Source organism: Suncus etruscus, chromosome 7 (genome assembly GCF_024139225.1).
Source record: "Suncus etruscus isolate mSunEtr1 chromosome 7, mSunEtr1.pri.cur, whole genome shotgun sequence".
In the NCBI taxonomy this organism is placed as follows: domain Eukaryota; kingdom Metazoa; phylum Chordata; class Mammalia; order Eulipotyphla; family Soricidae; genus Suncus; species Suncus etruscus.
This window is the reverse complement of record NC_064854.1, coordinates 69428178-69455975: the sequence shown is the minus strand read 5'-3', so window position 1 is coordinate 69455975 and position 27798 is coordinate 69428178. Positions and strand designations below refer to the sequence as shown.

At 38.8% G+C, this 27798-nt stretch overlaps 1 long non-coding RNA gene and 1 other non-coding gene across 2 annotated transcripts in view; both read left to right on the top strand.

The window, feature by feature from the left end:
* Positions 1-27798, top strand: part of LOC126013826 (uncharacterized) — a 518013-nt gene that overhangs the window by 278577 nt on the left and 211638 nt on the right. The gene's annotated exons all lie outside the window — the stretch shown is intronic.
* LOC126014791 (small nucleolar RNA SNORA51) lies at positions 24061-24192 on the top strand. Its single transcript, XR_007497784.1, has one exon. It is a non-coding gene; the product is annotated as a small nucleolar RNA SNORA51 (small nucleolar RNA).

Genomic DNA, 27798 nt, shown 5'->3' with positions numbered 1-27798 from the left:
CAGGGTGGCCGTCCACGCGGTCGGTGGAGTCTCCCGACCCTCCCAGGGGCAAGGGGAGCCTGGCAGATGCAGGGCGGCTGTCGACGCGGTCGGCGGAGTCTCCCGACCCTCCCAGGGGCAAGGGGAGCCCGGCAGGAGCAGAGCAGCCGTTCACGCAGTCAGCGGAGGTTCCCTACCTTCCTGGAGGCAAGGGGAGCCCGGCAGAAGCAGGGCGGCCATCCACGCGGTCGGCGTAGTCTCCCGACCCTCCCAGAGGCAAGGGGAGCCCGGCAGAAGCAGGGCGGCCGTCCACGCGGTCGACGGAGTCTCCCGACCCTCCCAGGGGCAAGTAGAGCCCGGCAGGAGCAGGGCAGCCGTTCACGCAGTCGGGCGGAGGTTCCCTGCCTTCCCGGAGGCAAGGGGAGCCCGGCAGGAGCAGGGCAGCCGTTCACGCAGTCGGCGGAGGTTCCCTGCCTTCCTGGAGGCAAGGGGAGCCCGGCAGAAGCAGGGCGGCCGTCCACGCGGTCGGCGGAGTCTCCCGACCCTCCCAGGGGCAAGTGGAGCCCGGCAGGAGCAGGGCAGCCGTTCACGCAGTCGGGCGGAGGTTCCCTGCCTTCCCGGAGGCAAGGGGAGCCCAGAAGGAGCAGGGCAGCCATTCACGCAGTCGGCGGAGGTTCCCTACCTTCCCGGAGGCAAGGGGAGCCCGGCAGAAGCAGGGCAGCCGTCCACGCGGTCGGCAGAGTCTCCTGACCCTCCCAGGGGCAAGGGGAGCCCGGCAGAAGCAGGGCGGCCGTCCACGCGGTCGGCGGAGTCTCAGTATTGCCATTTTAATGATGTTAATCCTGCCAATCCTGCTCCTTTATCAAACATTAGGTGATTGTATGTCTGGGGAATAACTCTGAGTATTCAAGCCTATTCCACTGATCTGAGGGTCTGTCTTTATTCCAATATCATGCTGCTTTGATAACTATTGCTTTGTAGTAAAGTTTAAAGTTGGGGAAAGTAATTCCTCTTATATTCTTTTTCCTGATGATAGCTTTAGCTATTCTAGGGTGTTTATTGTTCCAAATGAATTTCAAAAGTGCCTGATCTACTTCTTTGAAGAATATCATCTTTAGAGGGATCGCATTAAAACTGTACAATGCTTTGGGGAGTATTGCCATTTTAATGATGTTAATCCTGCCAATCCATGAGCAGGGTATGTGCTTCCATTTCTGCGTGTCCTCTCTTATTTCTTGGAGCAGAGTTTTATGTTTTCTTTGTATAGGTCTTTCAAGTTGATTCCAAGATATTTGAGTTTGTGTGGCACTATTGTGAATGGGGTTATTTTCTTAATGTCCATTTCTTCCTTATTACTATTGGTGTATTGATAGGCCATTGATTTTTGTGTAATTTTGTAGCCTGACACCTTGCTATAATAGTCTATTGTTTCCAGAAGCTTTTTGGTAGAGATTTTACGGTTTTCTAGGTAGAGTATCATGTCATCTGCAAACAGTGAGAGCTTGACATCTTCCTTTCCTATCTGGATTCCCTTGATATCTTTTTCTTGCCTAATTGCTATAGCAAGTACTTCCAGTGCTATGTTGAATAGGAGTGGTGAGACAGGACAGCCTTGTGCTGTGCCAGAATTTAGAGGAAAGGCTTTCAGTTTTTCTCCATTGAGGATAATATTTGCCACTGGCAAATATATTGGAAAGGTTCCTTCCATTCCCATTGCTGAGAGTTTTGATCAAGAATAACTGTTGGACCTTATCAAATGCTATCTCTGCATCTATTGATATGATCATGTGATTTCTATTTTTCTTGTTGTTGATCTGTATTATGTTGATAGATTTAGGGATTTTAAACCATCCTTGCATTCCTGGGATGAAACCTACTTGATCGAAGTGGATGATCTTAATGAGGCATTGAATCCTATTTGCCAGGATTTTTTTGAGCATCTTTGCATCTCTATTCATCAGCCATATTGGTCTGTAATTTTCTTTTTTGGTAACATCTCTGTCTGGTTTAGGTATCAAGGTGATGTTGGCTTCATAAAAGCTATTTAGAAGTGTTCCTGTTTTTTAGATTTCTTGAAAGAGTCTTGCCACGATTGGTAGAAGTTCCTCTTGAAAGGTTTGAAAGAATTCATTAGTAAATCCATCTGAGCCTGGACTTCTGTTTTTGGGCAGGCATTTGATTACTCTCTTAATTTCCTCAATACTGATGGGTGTGTTTAGATATGCTACATCCTCTTCATTCAACCATGGAAGATTATGAGTCCAAAAATTTATCCATTTTTTCCAGGTTTTAATTTTTAGTGGCATACAGTTTCTCAAGTAGTTTCTGATTATCCTTTGGATCTCTATCATATCATTAATGATCTCTTCTTTTTCATTCCTAATACGAGTTATCAAGTTTCTCTCTCTCTCTTTCAATGTTAGTTTTGCCAGTGGTCTATCAATCTTGTTTATTTTTTTCAAAGAACCAACTTCTGCTTTTGTTGATCTTTTGGATTGTTTTTTGGGTTTCCACTTCATTGATTTCTGCTCTCAATTTTGTTATTTCCTTTTGTCTTCCTATTTTTGGGTCCTTTTATTGAGTACTTTCTAATTCTATGAGCTGCATCATTAAGCTATTCAGGTATGCCCCATCTTCTTTCTTGATGTGTGCTTGCAAAGGTATAAATTTTCCTCTCAGTACTGCTTTTGCTGTGTCCCATAGGTTTTGAGTTGTGTCTCCATTGTCATTTGTTTCTAGAGAGGTTTTGATTTCCTCTTTGATTTCATCTCGGACCCACTGGTTATTCAGTATTAGGCTGTTTAACTTCCAGATATTAAAGTTTTTCTTTTGTGTCCCTTTGTAGTTCACATATAATTTCAGGGTCTTGTGGTCAGCAAAGGTAGCCTGCAAAATTTCTATCCTCTTGATATTATGGAGGTATGTTTTGTCTTGTAGCATGTAGTCTATCCTGGATAATATCCCATGTACATTAGAGAAGAATGTGTATCCAGGCTTCTGGGGGTGAATTGTCCTGTATATATATACTAGGCCTCTTTTTTCCATTTCTCTTTTCTGGTCTAGTATATTTTTGTTGGTTTTCAGTCTGGTTGACCTTTCAAGTGTAGACAATGCCGTGTTGAGGTCTCCCACAATTATTGTGTTGTTATTGATATTATTTTTCAGATTTGTCAACAATTGTATTAAATATTTTGCTGGCCCCTCATTCAGTGCATATATGTTTAGGAGAGTGATTTCTTCCTGCTGCACATATCTCTTAATTAATACAAAATGTCCAACTTTGTCCCTTCCAACTTTCCTAAGTATAAAGTTTGCATCATCTGATATTAGTATGGCCACTCCAGCTTTTTATGGATATTGTTGGCTTGCATGATTTTCCTCCAGCCTTTTAATTTGAGTCTATGTCTGTTCTGACTATTCAGGTGCGTTTCTTGTAGGCAGCAGAAGGTTGTATAGAGTTTTTTTTTTAATAATTATCTTTATTTAAACACCGTGAATACAAACATGATTATAGTTGTATGATTACAGTCATGTAAAGGACACCCCCCTTCACCAGTGAAACATTCCCACCACCAATTTCCCAGATCTCCCTCCTCCCCACCTCCCTACACCTGTACTCAAGACAGGCTTTCTATTTCCCTCATTCATTCACATTGTTATGATAGTTTTCAGTGTAGTCATCTCTCCAACTGCACTCATCACTCTATGTGATGAGCTTCATGTCATGAGCTGCACCTACCTGCCCTCATCTCTCTTTTCTCTGAGATACTGTTAAAAATGTCTTTCAGTTATCTTAAAGCCCATAGATGAGTGAAACCATTCTGCATCTTTCTCTCTCCCTCTGACTTACTTCACTCAGCATAATAGATTCCATGTACATCCATGTATAGGAAAATTTCATGACTTCATCTCTCCTAATGGCTGCATAGTATTCCATTGTGTATATGTACCACAGTTTCTTCAGCCACTCATCTGTTGAAGGGCATCTTGGTTGTTTCCAGAGTCTAGCTATTGTAAATAGTGTTGCAATGAATATAGGAGTAAGGAAGGGATTTTTGTATTGTATTTTTGTGTGCCTCGGGTATATTCCTAGGAGTGGTATAGCTGGATCATATGGAAGCTCAATTTCCAGTTTGTGAAGGAATCTCCATATTGCTTTCCATAAAGGTTGTACTAGATGGCATTCCCACTAGCAGTGAAAAAGAGTTCCTTTCTGTCCACATCCCCGCCAGCACTGCTTGTTTTCCTTTTTGTGATGTGTGCCAATCTCATTGGCGTGAGGTGGTACATCATAGTAGTTTTGATTTGCATCTTCCTGACAATTAGTGATGTTGAGCATCTTTTCATGTGCCTTTTGGCCTTTTGCCTTTCTTCTTTTCAAAGTGTCTGTTCATTTCTTCTCCCCATTTTTTGATGGGGTTAGTTGTTTTTCTCTTGTATAGTTCTGTCAGTGCCTTGTAAATTTTGGACAGTAGCCCTTTATCTGATGAGTATTGGGTGAATAATTTCTCCCACTCTGTAGGTGGCCTTTGTATTCTGGGCACTATCTCCTTGGAATTGCAGAAGCTTCTCAGCTTAATATAGTCCCATCTGTTTATCTCTGCTTCCATTTGTTTGGAAAGTGCTTTCTCCTCCTTAAAGATGCCTTTAGTCTCAATGTCCTGGAGTGTTTCACCTACATGTTCTTCTATATACCTTATAGTTTCAGTTCTGATATCAAGGTCTTTAATCCATTTGGATTTTACCTTTGTACATGGTGTTAGCTGGGGGTCTTAGTTCACTTCTTTGCAAGTGGCTAACCAGTTGTGCCAACACTACTTGTTGAATAGGATTTCCTTGCTCCATTTAGGATTTCTTGCTCCTTTATCAAAAACTAGGTGGTTATATGTCTGAGGAACCTTCTTTGAGTACTCAAGCCTATTCCACTGATTGGAGGGTCTGTCTTTATTCCAATACCATGCTGTTTTTATAACTATTGCTTTGTAATACACCTTAAAATTGGGGAAAGTAATGCCTCCCATATTCTTTTTCCCAAGGAGTGCTTTAGCTATTCGAGGTTGTTTATTGTTCCAGATGAATTTCAGAAGTATTTGATCCACTTCTTTGAAGTATCTCCTGGGTATCTTCCAAGGAATCTTGTTAAATCTGTACAATGCTTTTGGAAGTATTGCCATTTTAATGATGTTGATCCTGTCAATCCATGAGCAAGGTATGTGTTTCCATTTCCACGTGTCCTCTCTTATTTCTTGGAGCAGTGTTTTGTAGTTTTCTTTGTATAGATCTTTCACATTTTTATTCAGGTTGACTCCAAGATATTTGAGTTTGTGTGGCACTAATGTGAATGGAATTGTTCTCTTAATGTCCATTTCTTCCCTATCATTATTAGTGTATAAATAGGCCATTGATTTTCTTCTGTGTTAATTTTGTAGTCTGCCACTTTGCTATATGAATCTATTATTTCTGGAAGCTTTTTGGTAGAGTGTTTAGGGTTTTCTAAGTAGAGTATCATGTCATCTGCAAACAGTGAGAGCTTGACTTCTTCCTTTTCTATCTGGATTCCCTTGATATCTTTTACTTGCCTAATCGCTATAGCAAGTACTTCCAGTACTATGTTGAAGAGGAGTGGTGAGAGAGGACAGACTTGTCTTGTACCAGAATTTAGAGGGAAGGATTTTAGTTTATCTCCATTGAGGATAGTATTTGCCACTGGCTTCTGGTAGATGGCTTTGACTATATTGAGAAAGGTTCCTTTTATTCCTATCTTGCTGAGAGTTTTCATCAAGAATGGGTGTTGAACCTTATCAAATGATTTTTCTGCGTCTATTGATATGACCATGTGATTTTTACTTTTTTGTTGTTTATGTTGTGTATATATTGATAGATTTACGGATGTTAAAGCAGCCTTGTATTCCTGGGATGAAACCTACTTGATCAAAGTGAATGATCTTCTTGATGAGGCACTGGATCCTGTTCGCCAGGATTTATTTAGGATCTTTGCATCTGTGTTCATCAGGAATATTGGTCTGTAATTTTCTTTTTTGGCAGCACCTCTATCAGATTTTGGTATTAAGGTGATGTTGGGTTCATAAAAGCTATTTCGAAGTGTTCCTGTTTTTTCGATTTCATAAAAGAGCCTGGCCAGGATTGGTAGTAGTTCTTCTTAAAGGTTTGAAAGAATTCATTCGTGAATCCATCAGGGCCTGGGCTTTTGTTTTTGGGCAAATTTTTGATTACAGTTTTAATTTCCTCAATAGTGATGGGGATGTTTAGATATGCTACATTTTCTTTATTCAACCGTGGAAGGTTATATGAGTTCAAAAATTTATCCATTTCTTCCAGGTTCTCATGTTTAGTGGCATAGAGTTTCTCAAAGTATTCTCTGAATACCCTTTGAATCTCTGCAGTATCTGTAGTGATCTCCCCCTTTTCATTTCTAATACGCGTTATAAAGTTTCCCTCTCTCTTTTGCTTTGTGAGTTTTTCTAATGGTCTATCAATCTTGTTTATTTTTTCAAAGAGCCAATTTCTGCTTTCGTTGATCTTTTGGATTGTGTTTTGGGTTTCCACTTCGTTGATTTCTGCTCTCAGCTTTGTTATTTCCTTCCGTTTTCCTATTTTTGGGTCCTTTTGTTGAGCACGTTTTAGTTCTATTAACTGTGTCATTAAGCTACTCAGGTAAGCTCCTTCTTCCTTCTTGATGTGTGCTTGCAAAGCTATAAATTTTCCTCTCAGTACTGCTTTTGCTGTGTCCCATAAGTTCTGATAGTTTGTGTCTTTATTGTCATTTGTTTCCAGGAACCTTTTGATTTCCTACTTGATTTTATCTCGGACCCACTGGTTATTGAGTATGAGGCTGTTTAACTTCCAGGTGTTAAATTTTTTCTTCTGTGTCCCTTTGCAGTTCACATCTAACTTCAGAGCCTTGTGGTCAGCAAAGGTAGCCTGCAAAATGTCTATCTTTTTTATTTTATGGAGGTATGTTTTATGTGCCAGCACGTGATCTATCCTGGAGAATGACCCATGTACATTGGAAAAGAATGTGTATCCAGGTTTCTGAGGATGGAGTGCCCTATATAGATCTACTAGGCCTCTTTCTTCCATTTCTCTTTTCAGGTCTAGTATATTTTTGTTGGGTTTTCATTTGGTTGACCTATCAAGTGTTGACAAGCCTATGTTGAAGTCTCCCACAAATATTGTGTTTTTATTGATATCCTTCTTCAGATTTGTCAACAATTGTGTTAAATACTTTGCTGGTCCCTCATTGGGTGCGTATATGTTTAGGAGAGTGATTTCTTCTTGCTGTACAAATCCCTTGATTAGTACATAATATCCATCTTTGTCCCTTACAACTTTTCTGAAGTATAAAGTTTATGTCATCTGATATTAGTATGGCCTCCCCTGCTTTTTTTAGGGTGTTGTTTGCTTGATTGATTTTCTTCCAGCTTTTGATTTTGAGTCTATGTTTATTCTGACTATTCAGGTGTGTTTCTTGTAGACAGAAGAAGGTTGGCTTCAGTTTTTTGATCCATTTTGCCACTCTGTGCCTCCTATCGGGTACATTTAGTCCATTGACATTGAGAGAAATAATTGTCATGGGATTTATTGCCAGCTTTGTGTAGAAGTTTGGTGTGTTTTTTGTTCTGTCTTGTTTTTAGAATATATCTTTCAATTTTTCTTTTAAGGCTGGTTTTGAGTCTTCAAAGTTTTTGAGCTGTTGTTTATCTGTGAAGCCATGTATACATCCTTCAAACCTGAAAGTGAGTTTTGCTGGGTGCAGTACTCTTGGCGAAGCATTTATTGCATTGAGTTTTGCCACTATATCCCACCATTGCCTTCTGGCCTTGAGTGTTTCTGGTGACAGGTCTGCTGTAAATTTCAAGGATGCTCCCTGGAATGTAATTTCCTTTTTGGATCTTGCTGCTTGCAGTATTGTTTCTCTATCTGTATGTTTCATCGTGGTGACTAGGATGTGTCTTGGGGTGTTTCTCCTGGGGTCTTTTTTAGCTGGTACTCTTCGGGCATGCAGGATTTGGTCACATGTTTTCTTTAGCTCTGGTAGTTTTTCTGTATGATGTTCTTGACCATTGATTCTTCCTGAAGATTTTTTTTGGGTCTCTGGGACTCCAATGATTCTAAAGTTTTTTCTGATGAGCTTATCAAAGACTTCTATTTTCATCTGCTCATATTCTTTGAGTAACTTTTCCATTGTCTGATCCTTTGATTTAAGGCTTTTTTCCAATCTCTTCTGCTGTGTAAAGTTGTTATGCATCTCGTCTTCTAAAGCACTAATTCTATCCTCAGCTGCTTTTAACCTGTTGGAAAGCTCATCCATTATGTTCTTCAATTCGTCTACTGAGTTTTTCAGACCTGTTATTTGACCTGATATTTCAGTTTGGAGTTTTCTCGTATTCTCTTGATTTTTATTAGTGTTCTGATTTATACTTTCTTTGATTTCTGTGAGCAACCTCCATATTTCTTCTCTAAACTCCATTTCTGAAAGACTGGCCATTGTTGGTTCATCAGTTTCCATCTTCACTCTCTATGGTTGAAGTTGGTCTGCGTAGTCTCCCCATTGTCACACTTATGCTGTGGGTTTTTCTATGTGTTGTGGTGGTACTCATTGGCTAGGTGGATTGCCTTCGCGGCCGCGCTCTTCTGCTTCTACCTTTTATAGGTGGGCTTAAGGGGGCCAGCAGAGTCAGCTTTATATGCAACTCTGGCCCCCAAACCCTCACCTCAGCCGAGGCAAGCCATCAGGTGATGAATGCCAGAGAAGATCAAAGTTCCCAGGTTGATGCAAGCCCAGGGAAGCCCCAAAATGTCTGCCAAGCCTAAGGGGCCCAGCAGAGTCTCATCCACAACTCCGGCTGAAAAAACACACCTCAGCCGAGGCACGTCTTGAAGGGATTAATGCCGGAGAAGGTCAAAGTTCCCAGGTTGATGCAAGCTGGGGGAGGCCCCAAAATGTCTGCCGAGTCTAGGGGTCCCAGCAGTCAGCTTTATCAGCATCTTCGGCCCCCAAACACTCACCTCAGCTGAGGCAAGCCGTCAGGGGATGAATGCCAGAGAAGATCAAAGTTCCCAGGTTGATGCAAGCCCGGGGAAGTCCCAAAATGTCTGCCAAGCCTAAGGGGCCCAGCAGAGTCTCATCCAGAACTCCAGCCAAAAAGACACACCTCAGCCAAGGCATGCCTTGAAGGGATTAATGCCGGAGAAGATCAAAGTTCCCAGGTTGATGCAAGCTGGGGAAGGCCCCAAAATGTCTGCTAGCCTAGGGGTCCCAGCAGTCACCTTTATCTGCAACTCCAGCCCCCAATCATTCACCTCAGCTGAGGCAAGCCGTCAGAGGATGAATGCCTGAGAAGATCAAAGTTCCCAGGTTGTTGGAAGCCTGGGGAAGCCCCGAAATGTCTGCCGGATAGTTTTTTTGATCCATTAAGCACTCTGTGTCTCTTAACTGGCGCATTTAGTCCATTGACATTGAGAGAAAGAATTGTCCTGGGAGTCAGTGCCATCTTTATATCAGAGTTTGGTGTATCTGTTGGTCAATCTTGTCTTAAAGTCAGCTGTTCAGTGTTTCTTTTAAGAATGGTTTTGAATCTGTAAAGTTTTTGAGCTGTTTTTTGTCTGTGAAACCATGTATTGTTTCTTCAAACCTGAATGTGAGTTTTGCTGGGTGTAGTATTCTAGGCGAAGCATTTATTTCATTGAGTTTTGTCACTATGTCCCACCACTGCCTTCTGGCCTTCAGTGTTTCCAGTGACAGGTCTGTAGTAAATCTCAAGGATGTTCCCTTGAATGTAATTTCTATTTTCGATCTTGCTGCTTTTAGAATTCTGTCTCTTTCTGTGAGATTCGTCATTGTGTCTAGGATGTGTCTTGGGGTGTTTTTTCTAGGGTCTCTTTTAGTTGGTACTCTTCGGGCATGCAGGATTTGATTGCATGTATTCATTAGCTCTGGTAGTTTCTCTTTAATGATGTTCTTGACCATTGATTCTTCCTGGAGGTTTTCTTCCTGGGTCTCTGGGACTCCAATGATTCTTAATTTGTTTCTGTTGAGCTTATCATAGACTTCTATTTTCATGTTCCCATTCTTTGAGTAAATTTTCCATTGTTTGATCATTTGCTTTAAGGCTTTTTTTCAATTTCTTCTGCTGTATGGAATTGTTATTCATCTCATCTTCCAGTATACTAATTCTATCCTCAGCTGATGTTAACCCATGGGAAAGCTCAACCATGTTTTTCTTCATTTCATCTACTGAATTTTTCAGACCTGTTATTTGACCTGAAATTTCAGTTTGGAGTTTTCTGATTTCTATCTTCATATTCTCTTGATTCTTATTAGTGTTCTCTTCTATACTTTCTTTCAGTTCTTTGAACATCTTCTATATTGAGACTCTAAACTTCTTATCTGAGAGACTAACTGGTTGGTTGGTCATGTTCAAGTCATCAGAGTTGGCATTGTCATTCTCTATGTCTGGTGCTGGCCTGTGTTGTTTTCCCATTGTCACATTTGTATTGTGGGCTTTTCTAGATGTTGTGCTTGTATTCATTGGCTAAATGATATGCACTGCGAGAAGTGAAGCGGAGCGGCTGTGCTCCTCTGGCTCCACCCTTTCTGGGCTTGTAAACTCACCTCCAGGGAAGGTTCCAGGGGAAGGTGAGCCATCTCAGATGAGCCACACACAGAATGAAATCAGGCAGTAAATGGAGCGTAGCATAGAAGACAGGCAGATAGGGGTGCTGGCATCTGAATTTCAGCAGAGTTCAGAAGTTTCCCCTTTCTGGGTGCGTAAGCTCAGCTCCAGGGAAGGCTGCAGGGAAAGCGAGCTGTCCATAGATGAGCCACACACAGGATGAAATCAGTCTGAAAACGGAGCAGAGCACAGAAGACAGGCAGATAGTGGTGCTGGCATCTGAGTTCCCGCAGAGTTTAGTGGCTTCCCCTTTACGGGCGTGTAAGCTCAGCTCCAGGGAAGGCTCCAGGGAAGATGAGCCGTCCACAGATGAGCCACACACAGGATGAAGTCAGGCCAAAAATGGATCACAGCACAGAAGACAGGCAGATAGGGGTGCTGGCATCTGAGTTGCAGCAGAATTCAGCCTCTAGCACAGTTCTTAGTGTGATTTTTTCTTCTTGTTTCAATGGCGTTCTTCACTATGTGGCCCTGCTGAAGCCACTTTTCCGCCCACTCCCAAGAGGTTCAAGCGACAGGACAGGAGACAGACACACACAGGCAGCACTCACAATTTGTCATGCTCGGTCCCCACTGGGTAGGCACAGTTTCGTAGATTTTCCCAGCCTGACATCACAAACAGGGGACCTGACTTCTGCAAAGTACTGCTTATAGCCTGTTTTCATGTTGTGAAGCAGTTCCTTGAAGTGCCCGCCCTTGAATGGGCCTCTGGGATAGTGAGTTTTCTGGAGCCTCTTTTCGGCCCACTCACAGGAGGTTCAAGCGACAGGACAGGAGACAGACACACATAGGCAGCACTCGCAATTTCTCAGGTCGGGCTCCACTGGGCAGGCGTATTTTCGTAGATTTTCTCAGCCTGACATCCCAGCCACATTTCTATGGCCATGAAGTGCTGGAAGTCAAGCTTGACTCCTTATGCATGCAAAGCATGTACTTGACCCTTGAGTTCCAGTGGTTTTTTTCCACATGGAAATGTTTGGACTTGCTTCAGAACCTTCTAAATATAAAAAAATGTTTAATGGAAAATACTTTATGTAGTGATAAAAGTCTCCTTTCAAGAGGACTTTGGCTTTGGATTAACATTAAAATTTGCCTTTTAGGCCAACCTACATGGTGAGTGGATGCTTTTGAATCCATTCTAATTACTCAGGTGTGTTCACAGTGTTGAATAAAACAGAGAGCCAGATGGCTTAGATTCTACCAAGCTTTTGCACCTGCATAATTGTAAGGGAAAGGTCACATTTCTAAATGCTCTATGCTTCATCTTCATTACCCATTGAACTAGGATCCACACTCACTGCCAGTTATAAAATTTATAATTCACCATACCACTTATAAACATTGAAGCATATAAAATAAGGGAAACCAAGTGAGTGAAATGAATGCTAGTGAAAAAATGAAAATGTTTAGCTTTTATTAAATCAAAAAATATTTCACCTTATAGTATATAAGTTGTTTGTTTATAATGAAAGTATAACTCATTAAACAAAACTATGACCCAAGACTTCCGGAAACCTCAAAAGTTTTAATTTCGTAGTAGAGGATACCTACAGTTTAAAACTTTTTAAAGACAAATATTTAGTTAACACAGATTATTTTTTAGTTCTGATTATATCAAAGTAACTACCTGGGAAGATGTCTCAGATGTCAGGTGCATTTGCCTCAGTATGGAAGGATCTATGCTTAATGCTTGGAATTGTGTTCACTGCCATGCCTGGGAAAAGCTAGAAGTAGTCCTCAAGGCCTCTGGGCACTGCTGGGATAGCCCTAATGATCCCCAGCACCACTAGGTATGAGCAGTAGTGTATCACTGATCTGTAGCATTGACCTTATTAGCTCATTGACCAAATATGGAGGAAGTGTCCCATGCACCCTGAACACTGTGTGTTAAACTTCTAAAAATCAATCTCTTAAAAAAAGAAAAAAAAAACGAAACAGTGATAAGTCCACCACAGTCCTAGAATTACATATTCAGTGGATCAATGAAGTACCTGTTTCAGTGTCTTTATGCATGGAAATAAACAAGAAGGATCAGAAAATCAAGTATTTCTGTAAGAAAAGCATGTGAAACATTTGACACGATAAAGGCAATTTCCTTGCCAGTTCACAGTAGGACTGCATCTTCTCTGGCTTTTTGCTTTATACACAAACTGTGACAGTAAAGGCCCCATATTTTAATAAAATTTTCCTTGATGTTTAATTTTCAGATTGTATTGCATCTTTTATGTCGCTTTTATTTTTCCTGCATGTTGACAACTAAACTGAAAATACAAAGTCCACTTATCTCAAGGTTTTATTACATGAAAACCCTAAGAAAGTATTCATGAATCAAAATAGTCAATCAACTAGCTTTCACTTTCATGAGCATTCTTTAAAAGTAGCCTTAAAAAGACTTGAAAGGGCAGGCAATAATAGCATAGTGGGTAGGGTGTTTGCCTTGCAAACAGCTGGCCTGGTTTTGATTCCCAGAATCCCATATAGTCCCCAAGCCTGCCAGTAGAGTTTTCTAAGCACAGTACAGGAGTAACACTGAGCCTACTGGATATACCTTCCCAAAAGAAGAAGACGAAGAAGAAGACTTGAGTGGGTTATATGTCTTCTTTTCCCTTAAATATCTACACTATCTAAAATTTGGAAAAGGACTGGTATAACATTCTCTTTGGAATAAATATATCTTTGGCTAAAATATTAATTCAGATTTTATCTTTTCTGCCCCCATTTTATTTTAACCAATATGACATATCTGCAGCATTGAAAAATTATATTGCATACTGGTAGCAGCAGAAGAGACTGTATGATGGAAAGGTTTAAGTTGTGTTTTCTGGGAATTCTTTGGGTATAAGTATGGAGTGTCTATGGTAGGCTACTTCTATAAGTATACATATAACATTAAAAAATGCTCATCATCACTTATCATTAGGGAATCCCAAATCATGATGGAAATGCTATGTTATCTTACATCTTGAGGATGGCTTTTAAAAAAAAATACCGGGAACAATCTATTGGCAGGAATGGGGTGAAAAGGAACTCTCATCCAATGCTGATGGCAATGCTATTTGGTTTAACTCCTGTAAAAAAAAAACAGTATAGAGTGTTCACAGTAAATGCAGAAGCAAGCTGCCATACGATTCAGCAATTTTACTTTTGTGTCTCTATTCCCAGGACAGAAAAACATTCATTCAGAAGACTGTATGTACACCACTATTCAAGGCAGTACTAAGTACAACAGCTAAGAGTTAGAATCAACCTAAAGCCCAACAACAGATGAGTGGATCATGAAAATATGGTGAAATATACAATAGAATATTACATAGCTCTAAGGAATCAACATGGATGGAAGTTGGAGATATCATGTTCAATGAAGTAAGCCAGAAGAAAATTATTTACAAGATATCACTTATATGTGGTATTTAAAATAATTGCTTGAAGGAATGCAACAGCTTAAATAAGGGTTGCTCCAAAGTACTGTGAGAAGGAAAGAAATAGAGCAGAGGGGTGAAAAACAGATGTGAAATAACAGAAGACAAATTAAAAGGGATTTGGTACATTGATGATATTAAGGAAGGACAGAACTAAATATCCATGTCACAGAGTCAACAGCACTGAAATCATGAGAACCAAACTTTAACAACCAAACTTTAAAAGATGTTTGTTAAGATAGTAGGCTAAGAGAATGAGGTATTGCATGGACCTGGTAACTTTGGTGAAAGGAGGTTGACATTGGTAGAGGATTGATGCCATATCACTGTCTGTCTAAAACTCTATTTTATAAATCATGGTGCTTTAAGTTAAAAATTAAAAAAGAGGGGCCTGAGTAGTAGCGCAGCAGTAGGGCATTTGCCTTGCATGTGGCTGACCCAGGAAGGATCTCCCTTCGATCCCTGACATCCCATACGGTCTACTGAGCCAGTAGTGATTTCTGAGCATATAGCCCAGAGTCACTTCTAGAGCATCACCGGGTGTAACCCAAAACAAAAACAAAAACAACTTAAAAAAAGAAAGTATAAAGTCTAATATGTGCAGTTAATCATAAAGAAGCAGGTTAAAATTTCCCCTGACTTGGGAAAATCTGCTTTATGGGGTTTAGAAACAATCTAGATTTACTGTCCCTCCCATCCATGCGCTTTGCATGATGCAAATTTTCTATAAATGCAGTTCTACACAGCTTCTTAAGTAATTGCAAATGTGAATAATCTGTTAAATTTCTTGCTGAAATTTACCCCCCCCCCCACCCACACACACCTTTTGCTGTGAATTAATTATTTTTGTTTTGGAGGTATCTGTGTGATAGAAGTTTAGTTCTTTGATTTGAATCTCATATACCTAGTTGGCAATATGCCCTTTAGAAGATTATAATACTATATAAATTCCAATTTCTTTGTAAAGTGAGAAAGTAATACTTAATCCTCAGTTGTTTAAAAGCTATAGAGTCACAAAGAGTTTTCCTAATATAATTTATTATAGTTACCTATTATTAGCATTTCTTGAGTATTGTGCTTTCAAATGTTTCTTTTAAAACTCAGAAGATGATGGAAGAAAAATTAGAAAAGTAACAATAAAAGACATTGAGTCAGATTTTTATATAATGTAGAATGCTCTTTGGTTTTTAATCAGCATTAATTTTCTAACAATAATAAAACAGAATCAATTTTTATTGAATTTGGTCATGAGGAAAATTGTTATAACAGATAGAAGTACTCTATAAGTCAACATATTGTTGTTATTATTATATCTATAATTTAATTATTTCAGGAATTTTTATAATGAACTTTTAAATTAAGAAAGATTTATAAAATACCCACCAGAAATTTGGTAATAGAAAGAACAAGTACTGGTTTAGAAATTTAATTTGATATTTGTCATTTATATTTTGTTGTGGAAAGAAAAAAGATTTGTGAGATAGTTAAATTTCCCAAAAGTGTTTTCAAGAGAATTTTATTCATCAAGGGCAAACTCTGCTGATAAACATTTCTTTCTACTTTAAATCTTTAGGCCTCCTACAAGCACATTGTAATTGCACAAATACTCCTGATTCTGGCTGTATATGAGAGTTCTGCTAAATGAAATATTCAGCCCTAGAAAACAATTTCAAAGTGCCCATTAATGGGACTAATAAAATAAAGTTTGAGTAAGCCCAATGTATATCCTCAAACTGGGAAAATGTAAAAGGCTGCTTTTAACTTTAAAGACTTAATTATCTTAGTATGTAGCTTTATTTCGACACCAGAGACTTGTTCACTTCTGTAGAATTCCTCATATATGTAGCTATTATTTTTCAAGATTGGGTAGAGTGAGGTTTTATCAAGGTTACTTTTCCTCTAAGATGTCAGGGAATTATCTAGTAATTAGAAATGTTTCCTATTGGGAATTAATGCCCCTACCCCAAAATCTCTCTTAGTCCACCATGAAAAATTTGAAGAATTGTTATTCAGGAAATTAAGCTAATAAAGAAAATAAAAGGACAAAATTACTTTCAATTACTTAGTCAAATTCTAATGTTACTGTGAGAAATACTTAGGGATAAGCCTGATAAACAATGAAGTAGAAAGCACTTACTATTAGAATGTCCAAGTTGATCTGTAGTTCAGGGTATTCTCAAAGGAAATATTAGAATTCCTTGTAAAAATTGACTATCTGATTTCTGATTTGAATACATATACAAAAGTTGTTTGTTTGGTATTTTTTGGTTTATTTTTTTATTTTTTGGTTTTTGGGTCACACCCGGCAGTGCTCAGGGTTACTCCTGGCTCTATGCTTAGAAATCGCTCCTGGCAGGCTCAGGGGACCATATGGGATGCCGGGATTTGAACCACCAACCTTCTGCATGGAAGGCAAATGCCTTACCTTCATGCTATTTCTCCAGCTCCTTGTTTTTTTTTTCTTGTTCTTTTTTTTTTTTTTTTTTTGGTTCTATTTTTTTTGGTTGTTTGTTTTTTACAAAATCTTTCTTTTTATTTTTTTTGAACTGGGGTTGACTCACATGGTGGAGTACATGCCTAGCATGTGTGAATATGCATATTTAATAATATGTATCTATAGTCCTATTACTACATGTCACTTTACTCCTATCTCCAGCTGAATATAGCCCTGTAATCCTGGGCTCAAGTACTAAAAAATCAGACTCTGGGAGGGCAAGGATTACCTAGATCAGCTCATGGCTTATTTTGGCCTGCTTTAAAAAAAAAAAGAAATTTAAGGGTTCTCCATTTCCTGAATTCAAGGCTTATTTTCAAGGCTATACAATCAAGACTGAATAGTCTTTCTGTAAGAACAGAGAAATAAATTATTTGAATAAAATACAAAGTTTAGAAATAGACCAATATTTAATATCAATAAATTTTTGACAAAAGTACCAAAGAGGAGCACAAATACCAAAAATATTTTTTAAATTTTTTTATTTAAACAAATTTATTACATACATGATTGTGTTTGGGTTTCAGTTATGTAAAGAACACCACTCATCATGAGTGCAACATTCCCATCACCAATGTCCCAAATCTCCCTCCTCCCCACCCAACCCCCGCCTGTACTCTAGACAGGCTTTCTATTTCCCTCGTACATTCTCATTATTAGGATAGTTCAAAACATAGTTATTTCTCTAACTAAACTCATGTTTGTGGTGAGCTTTATGAGGTGAGCTGTTACTTCCAGCTCTTTTCCTTTCGTGTCTGAAAGTTGTTATTGTAAGAATGTCTTTCATTTTTCTTAAAACCCATAGATGAGTGAGACCATTCTGCATCTTTCTCTCTCTCTCTCTCTGACTTATTTCACTCAGCATAATAGATTCCATGTACATCCATGTATAGGAAAATTTCATGAATTCATCTTTCCTGACAGCTGCATAATATTCCATTGTGTATATGTACCACAATTTCTTTAGCCATTCATCTGTTGAAGGGTATCTTGGCTCTTTCCAGAGTTTTGCTATGGTAAATAGTGCTGCAATGAATATAGGTGTAAGGAAGGAATTTTTGTATTGTATTTTTGTGTTCCTAGGGTAATTCCTAGGAGTGCTATAGCTGGGTCGTATGGGAGCTTGATTTCCAGTTTTTGGAGGAATCTCCATATTGCTTTTCATAAAGGTTGAACTAGAAGGCACTCCCACCAGCAGTGCTTAAGAGTTCCTTGCTCTCCACATCCCCGCCAACACTGCTTGTTCTCATTGTTTGTGATGTGTGCCAATCCCTGGGGTATGAGGTGGTACCTCATAGTTGTTTTGATTTGCATCTCCCTGATGATTAGTGTTGTGGAGCAAGTTTTCATGTGTCTTTTGGTCAACAAATACCAAAAATATTACCAAAGGTGTTACTGTGACTTAATAGTGCTGGGCCATCTGAATATTCAATTTAAAAAAAAAGAGTCTTGACCCCACAAAACACTTTACATAAATGTAAACTCAAAGTGGACTGAATATGTTTATATTTTAAACATATTAAGTTCTAGAACAAAACAAAATTTTCAAGATTTGAGATTAAAAAATAATTTTATAGACAAAACAGAGCCCGAGCCACAAAGTTGATAAATTCAACATTATAAAAATAAAAATTTTACAGTCTTCCAAACGTACTACTAAACTAAAAATCCAGCCAAATATTACAAAAGAAAATATATGTATTTTATAAGATTATAGATACATATTATTAAATATGCATATAAGTATAAAACTGTCAAAAATAAAGCAAACAGCAAGAAACAGGAAAAATTTAATAAATTTAATATAACACATAAAATTACATATACGTAAAGTGAATAAGTAAATAAAAAACTTGTACAGGAGCATATCATTAATTATGAAAGAATTAAAGATGTATATATTAAAAACATAATGAAATACTAATACAGACTATTAAATCTTAAGGTTTAAAAGGGTAGACTGGGGGGACTTCAAGGGAAACTTCTGCCTGTGCCTGCCTGCCTGTGCTTCTGAATCCCTGAAGATTTCCTCAGAGGCCTAGGGAGCGCACCCCTAAAAAACTGTGTTTTGAACCCGCCCAGTAAGTACATTCTGGCTGCGGGGGTCGCTGTCCAATAAGCTAAGGTCTCTGGCCGTGGAGGCTCCACCCTGCTGTGCCTTTGTTCACTGTGAGAAATTTAAGGGAAACTTCTCCTACCTGTGCCTGTCTTCATGTGCTTCTAATTCCCTGAAGATTTTCTCAGAGGCCTAAGACGTGCACCCCCAAAAAACTGTCAACTAGAGGCAGCAGAAGAGCATGATTGCTTCGCTTTGCTTCGCGGTCGCACACTCTTTTTAACCAATGAACCCCACCACAACACACAGGAAAAACCACACTACAAATGTGACAATGGGAAAACCTCACAGGCAAACATCATCCACAGAGAATGAAGATGAAAGCTCGGATTACCTAATAAATTCCAACCACCTGATTAACCTCTCAGATAAGGAGTTTAGAATAGAAATATGGAATATGTCCATAGAACTCAAAAAAAGCATAGATCTATCTGAAGAGAACACAAAGACAGAAATCAGATAATTCCAATCTGAAATAACAGATCTGAAAAACACGGTTGCTCAACTGAAAACCTCAATGGATAGCCTCGCCAACAGTGTATCAGCAGCTGAGAAGAGAATCAGAGTACTGGAAGATGTGATGCATAAAAACTCAACACAACAGAAGAAATTGGAAAAGAACCTTAAGACAAATGAACAGGCAATGGAAAAAGTACTCAAGGCATGCGAACAGATGAAAATAGAAGTCTTTGGTAAACTCAACAGAAACAACATAAGAATCATTGGAGTCCCAGAAACCCAGGAAGGAGATCTCCAGGAATAATCAACTGTCAAAGACATCATCAAAGAAATAATCCCAGAGTTAAAGACTACATGCAATCAAATCCTGCATACCTGAAGAGTACCAGCTAAAAAAGACCCAAAGAAAAACACCCCAAGATACATCCTTGTTACAATAACAAATCCCATAGATAGAGATAGAATACTGAAAGCAGCAAGATCAAAAAGGGAAATTACATTCAAAGGAGCATTCCTAAGACTTACAGCAGACATGTCACAAAAAACTCTCAAGGCCAGAAGACAGTGGTGGGATATTGTGACAAAACTAAATGAAATGAATGCCTCACCATGAATACTGCACCCAGCCCGACTCACGTTCAGTTTTGAAGGAAGAATACATAGCTTCATGGATAAACAACTGCTCCAGAAACTTCAGAGATGATAAACCAGCCTTAAAGGAAAAACTGTCAGGTCTACTCTAAGACAAGAGAGACCAACAAACACAGCAAACTTATCTACAAAGATGACATTAAATCCTATGACAATCATCTCCCTCAATATCAATGGACTAAATTCACCAATTAAAAGACACAGAGTGTCAAAATGGGCCAAAAAGATGAATCCAACCTTCTGCTGCCTACAAGAAACACATCTGAATAGTCAGAACAAACATAGACTCACAATCAAAGGCTGGAGGAAAATCATCCCGGCAATGAACACCCTAAAAAAAGCTGGGGTGGCCATATTAATATCTGATGACACCAAATTTATACTCAGAAAAGTGGTAAGGGACAAAGATGGACACTATGTACTAATCAAGGAATATGTGCAACAGGAAGAAATCAGACTATTAAACATATATGCAACCAATGAGAGACCAGCAAATTATCTAATACAATTACTGATAAATATGAAAAAAGACATCAATAATAACACAATCATTGTGGGAGACCTCAACACGGCCCTATGAACACTTGATAGGTCAACCAGATTGAAACCTAACAAAAACATACTAGCCCTGAAAAGAGTTATGGAAGAAACAGGACTAGTAGATATATACAGGACACTCCATCCCAAAAAACCTGGATACACATTCTTTTCCAATGTACATGGGTCACTCTCCAGAATAGACTACATGCTGACACATAAAACATACCTCCATAAAATAAAGAGGATAAAAATTTTGCAGGCTACCTTTGCTGAGCACAAGGCTCTAAAATTATTTGTAAACTACAAAGTCACACAGCAAAAAAACTTTAACATTTGGAAATTAAACACCATGCTACTGAACAACCTGTGGATCTAGATGAAATCAAAAAGGAAATCAAAACTTTCCTGGAAACAAATGATAATGAAGACACAAACTGCCAGAATCTATGGGACACAGCAAAAGTGGTCCTGAGTGGAAAATTTATAGCTCTACAAGTACACATCAGGAAGGAAGAAGGGGCATACCTGAATAACTTAATGACGTAGCTCAAAAAATTAAAAAATGACCTACAAAAGAAACCAAAAATAGGGAGACAAAAGGAAATAACAAAGCTGAAAGCAGAACTCAATGAAGTGGAAAACCAAAAAACAATCAGAAGATCAATAAAAGCAGAAGTTGCTTCTTTGAAAAAATAAAGAAGATTTATAGACCATTGGCAAAATTCACAAAGAGAGAGAGAAATCTGATAACCCGTATTAGAAATGAAAAGTGGGAGATCACTACAGATATTGCAGAGATCCAAAGGATAATCAGAAACTACTTTGAGAAACTTTATGCTACTAAACATGAGAACCTAGAAGAAATGGAAAAATTCTTGGACACTTATAACCTTCCACATTTAAGTAAGGAGGATGTTGCATATCTAAACACCTTCATTACTACTGAGGAAATTGAAACTGTAATCAAACATCTGCCCAAAAAGAAAAGCCCAGGCCCAGATGGATTTCCTAATGAATTTTTTCAAATCTTTCAAGAGGAGCTACTACCAATCCTAGCCAAGCTCTTCCATGAAATTGAAAAAACGGGAACACTCCCAAACATCACCTTGATACCAAAATCAGATAGAGACGATGCCAAAAAAGAAAATTACAGACCAATATTCCTGATGAATGCTGATGCAAAGATCTTCAACAAAATCTTGTCAAATAGGAACCAATGCATCATCAAGAAGATCATACACTATGACCAAGTAAGTTTCATCCCAAGAATGCAAGGATGGTTTAACATCCATAAATCTAACAATATAATACACAATATCAACAACAAGAAAAATAAAAAAGACATGATCACATCAATAGATGCAGAGAAAGCATTTGATAAGGTCCAACACCCATTCTTGATGAAAACTCTCAGCAAGATGGGAATGGAAGGAACCTTTCTCAATCTAGTTGAAGCCATCTACCACAAGCCAATGGCAAATATTATCCTCAATAGAGAAAAAAATAAAAGCCTTTCTTCTAAATTCTGGTACAAGACAAGGCTGTCTGCCCTCACTACCCTTCTTCCACATAGTACTGGAAGTTCAGAAAAAGATATCAAGGGATTCCAGATAGGAAAGGAAGAAGTCAAGCTCTCAATTGTTTGCAGACGGCGTGATACTCTACTTAGAAAACCCTAAAGACTCTACCAGAAAGCTTCTAGAAATAATAGATTCATATAGCAAGGTGGCAGGCTACATAATCAACCTACAGAAATCAATGGCTTTTTATACACCAATAATGATAGGGAAGAGATGGAAGTCAGAAAGGCAATCCCATTCACAATAGTGCCACACAAACTCAAATATCTTGGAGTCAATTTGACCAAAGATGTGAAGGATCTATAGAAAGAAAACTATAAAGCCCTGCTCCAAGAAATAAAAGAGGACACACGGAAATGGAAACACATACCCTGCTCATGGATTGGCAGGATTAATATCATTAAAATGGCAATACTCTCCATGCATTATACAGATTTAATGCGATCCCCTTAAAAATACCCATGACATTCTTCACAGAAGTGGATCAAACACTTATGAAGTTCGTCTGGAACAATAAACACCCTCGAATGGCTAAAGCACTCCTATGGAAAGAAAAATGGGAGGCATTACTTTCCCCAACTTTAAACTGTACTACAAAACAATAGTTATCAAAACAACATGGTATTGGAATAAAGACACCCTTAGATCAGTGGAATAGGCTTGAGTTCTCAGAGAACGTTTCGCAGGCATACAATTACCTAATTTTTGACAAAGGAGCAAGAAATCCTAAGTGGAGCAGGGAAAATTTCTTCAACAAGTGGAGCTCGCAGAACTGGTTAGCCTCTTGAAAAAAAGCGAACATAGATCCCCAGTTAACATCATGTACGAAGGTAAAATCCAAATGGATTAAAGACCTTGATATCAGACCTGATACCATAAGGTATATAGAACAACACGTTGGTAAAACACTCCGTGACATTGAGACTAAAGGCATCTTCAAGGAAGAAACTGCACTTTCTAAACAAGTGGAAGCAGATATCAACAGATGGAAATACATTAAACTGAGAAGCTTCTGCACCTCAAAAGAAATAGTGCCCAGGATACAAGAGTCACCCACCAAGTGGGAGAAACTATTCACCCAACACCCTTCAGATAAGGAGCTAATATCCAAAATATATAGGGTACTGACAGAACTTTACAAGTAAAAAACATCTAATCCCATAAAAAAATTGGGAGAAGAAATGAACAGACTCTTTGATAAAAAAGTAAAGAAGAAATGGCCAAAAGACACATGAAAAAATGTTCCACATCACTAATCATCAGGGAGATGCAAATCAGAACAATGATGAGATACCACCTCACACCTCAGAGATTGGCGCACATCACAAAGAATGAGAACAATCAGTGCCTGTGGGGATGTGGAGAGAAAGAGCTCTTATGCACTGCTGGTGGAAATGCCATCTTGTCCAACCAACCCCAATGAAAGCAATATGGAGATTCCTCCAAAATCTGGAAATTGAGCTCGATTCGACCCAACTATTTCACTCCTAGGGATATATCCTAAGAACACAAGAATACAATACAAAAACCCCTTCCTCACATCTATATTGCAGCACTATTCACAATAGCCAGGCTCTGGAAACAACCAAGATGCCCTACAACAGACGAATGGCTAAAGAAACTGTGGTACATGTACACAATGGAATATTATGCAGTCATCAGGAGAGATGAAGTCATGAAATTTTCCTATACATGGATATACATGGAATCTATCATGCTGAGTGAAATAAGTCAGAGGGAGAGAGAGAGACGCAGAATAGTCTCACTCATCTATGGGTTTTATGAAAATTAAAAGTCTTTGTTGTAACAATCCTGAGAGACAATGAGAGGAGGGCTGGAACGCCAGCTCACTTCATGAAGCTCACCACAAAGAGTGGTGAATATGCTATAGAAATAACTACACAAAGAACTACCATAATCATGTGAATGAATGAGGGAATGGGAAAGCCCTTCTGGAGTACAGGTGGGGGTGGGGTGGGTTGAAGAGAGATTTGGGACATTGGTGGTGGGAATGTTGCACTGAAGGAGGGGGTTCTTTACATGACTGAAACCTAATCACAATCATTTATGTAATCAAGATGTTTAAATAAAGGAAAAAATGAAGAAAAGAAAAAAGAAAAGATAAGGCCTCCCAATGCTTACCACACGCTGTGTTCTTTACACTGACTGTATAGAAAGAGGAGGTACAGTAATTGCTTCCCATATACACCTCAAACAGGTCCTTTGCCTGGTCTGTATTGTGAATGCGGGGACAAAAAAAAATAAAATAAAAGGGTAGACTGTCAAAAGTTGGAAAGTTTATACAGGAATAGAAAAATAAAACTCTAATACACTGTTGTTAGAAATATGAAATACCGGGGCTGAGCGGTGGCGCTGAAGGTAAGGTGCCTGCCTTGCCTGCGCTAGCCTTGGATGGACCGCAGTTCAATCCCCCGGTGTCCCATATGGTCCCCCAAGCCAGGAGCAACTTCTGAGCACATAGCCAGGAGTAACCCCCGAGCGTTACCGGGTGTGGCCCAAAACCCCCCCCCCAAAAAAAAAGAAATATGAAATACCGTATTTGCCAGCGTATAAGACGACCCCCTAATTTTGCAGTTAAAACGTAGGTATAGGCCTATTTTCACTGTATCAGACAGAACGTTCCTATGCTGCAACTGTATGTAACACAGTGAGCCAATCACAACAAGCAAAGGTTCAAAGGTTATACTGTAATAGACTTCCTCTCTGACTCTGGCCAATTTGAGCAGGCTTTTTAACAGTGTAGATTCGGGTCCAGAACATTGTCTAATTTGCATGCATTAAAAGCCTGCTTGGAATGGCTGAGTTAGAGAGGCCGTCCGAGCAGCCTTGCAGTGATTGACTTTAGTCTGAAAGAAATCTGGGGAGGTATTGATACAATATTCTATGCTTGGATTATGATATTGGTTACAGTGGTATACACATTTGCAAATCTCTTTACACTGTAAACTTAAAGTGAATGCATTTTATTTTATGAAAAAATTGCTTGGCAAAATTAATAATGATATTTAAGTTGACATCTACCTCCATTCCATCTAACTTGGAGTAAATGTGAAAACCCTTGTACCATATTAATTCCTTCTCTTTGCCTCTATCCTCTTCTTTTTTGTTTTGTTATTGGGCCACACCCAGGGGTGTTCAGTAGTTAATTATGGCTCTGCACTCATGAATCACTCTTGATGGACTCTGGGGACCATATGGGATGCTGGGATTGAATTGGGTTGCTATATGCAAAACATACTTTCTACTGGCTGTGCTATGGCTCCAGTCCCTTTTCTTTGGAGGGATCCACTTCTATATGTACCTTCTAAAAAATGTTTCTTGTACTACTTTTATGACCTTACATAATAGTTTTAAATCCACATTTTCATCAATAAATTAGAATTCAAGTACAAGTCTAAAGAGCTCTTTTTCTGTATCAATGTCAAGTATTCTTTTTCTTTGTCACATTATGAGTCCTGCTTCCTATTTTTTGATGGTATATCTTTAAGGTAGGCAACTGGATCATATTCTACACATGGAAAATAATTACTTGAATTTGTGTCTTATAACATCTTTCACATCTGCTTTGTCTTAGTATCCTAACAAGTTTCTTTTCTTTATTTCTTTTAGTTTTGGGGCCATACTGTGCTGTGATCAGGGGTTATTACTCCTGATTCTGTGCACAGAGGTCATATCTCATGGGTTTTGGGGGGGGGGGTCCATATGGAATTCTATGGATTGAAGCTGGGTCGGCTGTTTGCACTGAAAATGTCTTACCTGCTGCTATGCTATTACTCTGGCCCTAAATAGTTTCTAATTAATTTCTCTACTTCCAACCTTGTTTACAAATCACCACATAATTAAGTCAAAATCTTTTTTTGAACAAATTATAGTTATACTCTTTGGAACCCTTCAGTTATTTAACTAGCATATTAGAGTGCTGATAAATGAGATTCAGTCAATGGCAAACTGCACACATATACACACATATATGGTATATACATATATAATTCTATATATACCCTATGTGTTGAATAAACAGTAAGACCATTTAGATTGTGTAGGTGCTCTCCAAGATGTTTTAACAATTAAATCTCTAATTAATCCATTCTGCATAATTATGCAGCCCAGTCATTAATATAATTGTGTACATCAATATCATGGATTTTTTGCTAGATATTTCCTTGCTACATTTTCTAACTAATCAACCCCCATGAATGACATATGTAGTAGTCAAAATTTATCACCTACTTAACTATGCTTCACTTCTGCCTTCTTTCTACTTGTGATTGTTTACGAAGCCCAGCCCCTTCAATTCTTGGTCAAATGACTCATTACAAGGAGGAGGCAGTATTGCTCATTCCTCTATAGTGTTGGGGCAGCAGGTGACTCCTGGAACACACACCCTGGCTCACTGGACCACTATACATGTGGTAACCAGATTAAACCAGTTGGTGGGAGGGGTGTGCCCTAATCATGAGCCATCTGCAGGCCTCTTGCAAAAATTTGCATCTGCCTGCACTTGTCTTGATACATGTACTAGGGCCACTTTTTTTTTTTTTTTTTTGGTTTTTGGTTTTTGGGTCACATCCAGCAGCGCTCAGGGGTTACTCCTGACTCTGTGCTCAGAAATCACTCCTGGCAGTCTTGGGGGACCATAACGGATGCCGGAATTTTAACCACTGTCCTTCTGCATGCAAGGCAAACACCCTACCTCCATGTTATCTCTCCGGCCCCTAGGGCCACTTTTAATCATGCTGAATGAGAAGGGAAACAGAGCCTCATCATTACCTGTTTTTTATTTGCAACTTACAACACATTTTATTGTTGTGATATATATCTATATATAGATAGATGATAGATATAGATAGATAGATAGATAGATAGATAGATAGATAGATAGATAGATAGATAGATAGATAGATAGATATAACTGTTTGGCTATAGAATGATAGTCTGGTACACCAGTGATTGATTGAAGTTGGGACAAATGGATAAAACAAACACACCCAGCATGGAAGACCTTGACTATCCTCTAGTATCAATCCTTATTATTTTTCTTTTCTTGGAACAAAGATCTAGCTAGATGTTTGCTTGGTTAGCCAGAGACTCATTTCCTAACCTTCTAACCACTATGTGAGGATATGTGACCCAGTAGGATGAAAAAGAACTGATACTTATTTCTCTTAGACTCAAACCTTGTAAGTGTGGGCATATGCTTCTTTCCTCTCACAAGCTGGAAATTGATGTCCACACTTAGCTTCCTTTTTGTTTTGTTTTAAGATACAGCCAGTGGGTTCAGGGATTTCAGGGGACTATATGTGTCTCAGTCCCCAGAGAGAACACATTTAAGCCTTATGCAAGCGCCCTCTTCTACCCTCTGTACTAGCTCTCTTGTACCCACAACCTAACTTCTACAGCCACCCTCAACCTGGTAGGCCTGCTCTTAGGTCCAGTTCACTGGATCCTTCTTAATATGGGGCAGGCCCAGCCCAGCACCTGTCTCATTGGAGGGTCCAGTGTTTTACCCACTTACATCCTACATATTTTCTTTGCTTCCCCAATTTTGTTATTTGTTTTTAGGAAAAAGTTTTGAAAACATATAAAAGTTAAAATTTTATGCACAGTACAACCCCAGATATAATATTGGTAAATGTTAGTGTATATTCTTTTCTGTTTTTGGCTTCCATTAGGTTTAGTTTAAGAAAATTTCAAAATATAAGGGTATGAGCTTCAGTAATTAAAAAAAAATAGAATTAATTAACAGCCAGTTTGATTGGTTTATTTACACAGGAGCATCAGGAGAGTTTTATGAAAAAGATAATGATATTTTGAAGGCTAGAGAATACAAGGAAAAAAGTCA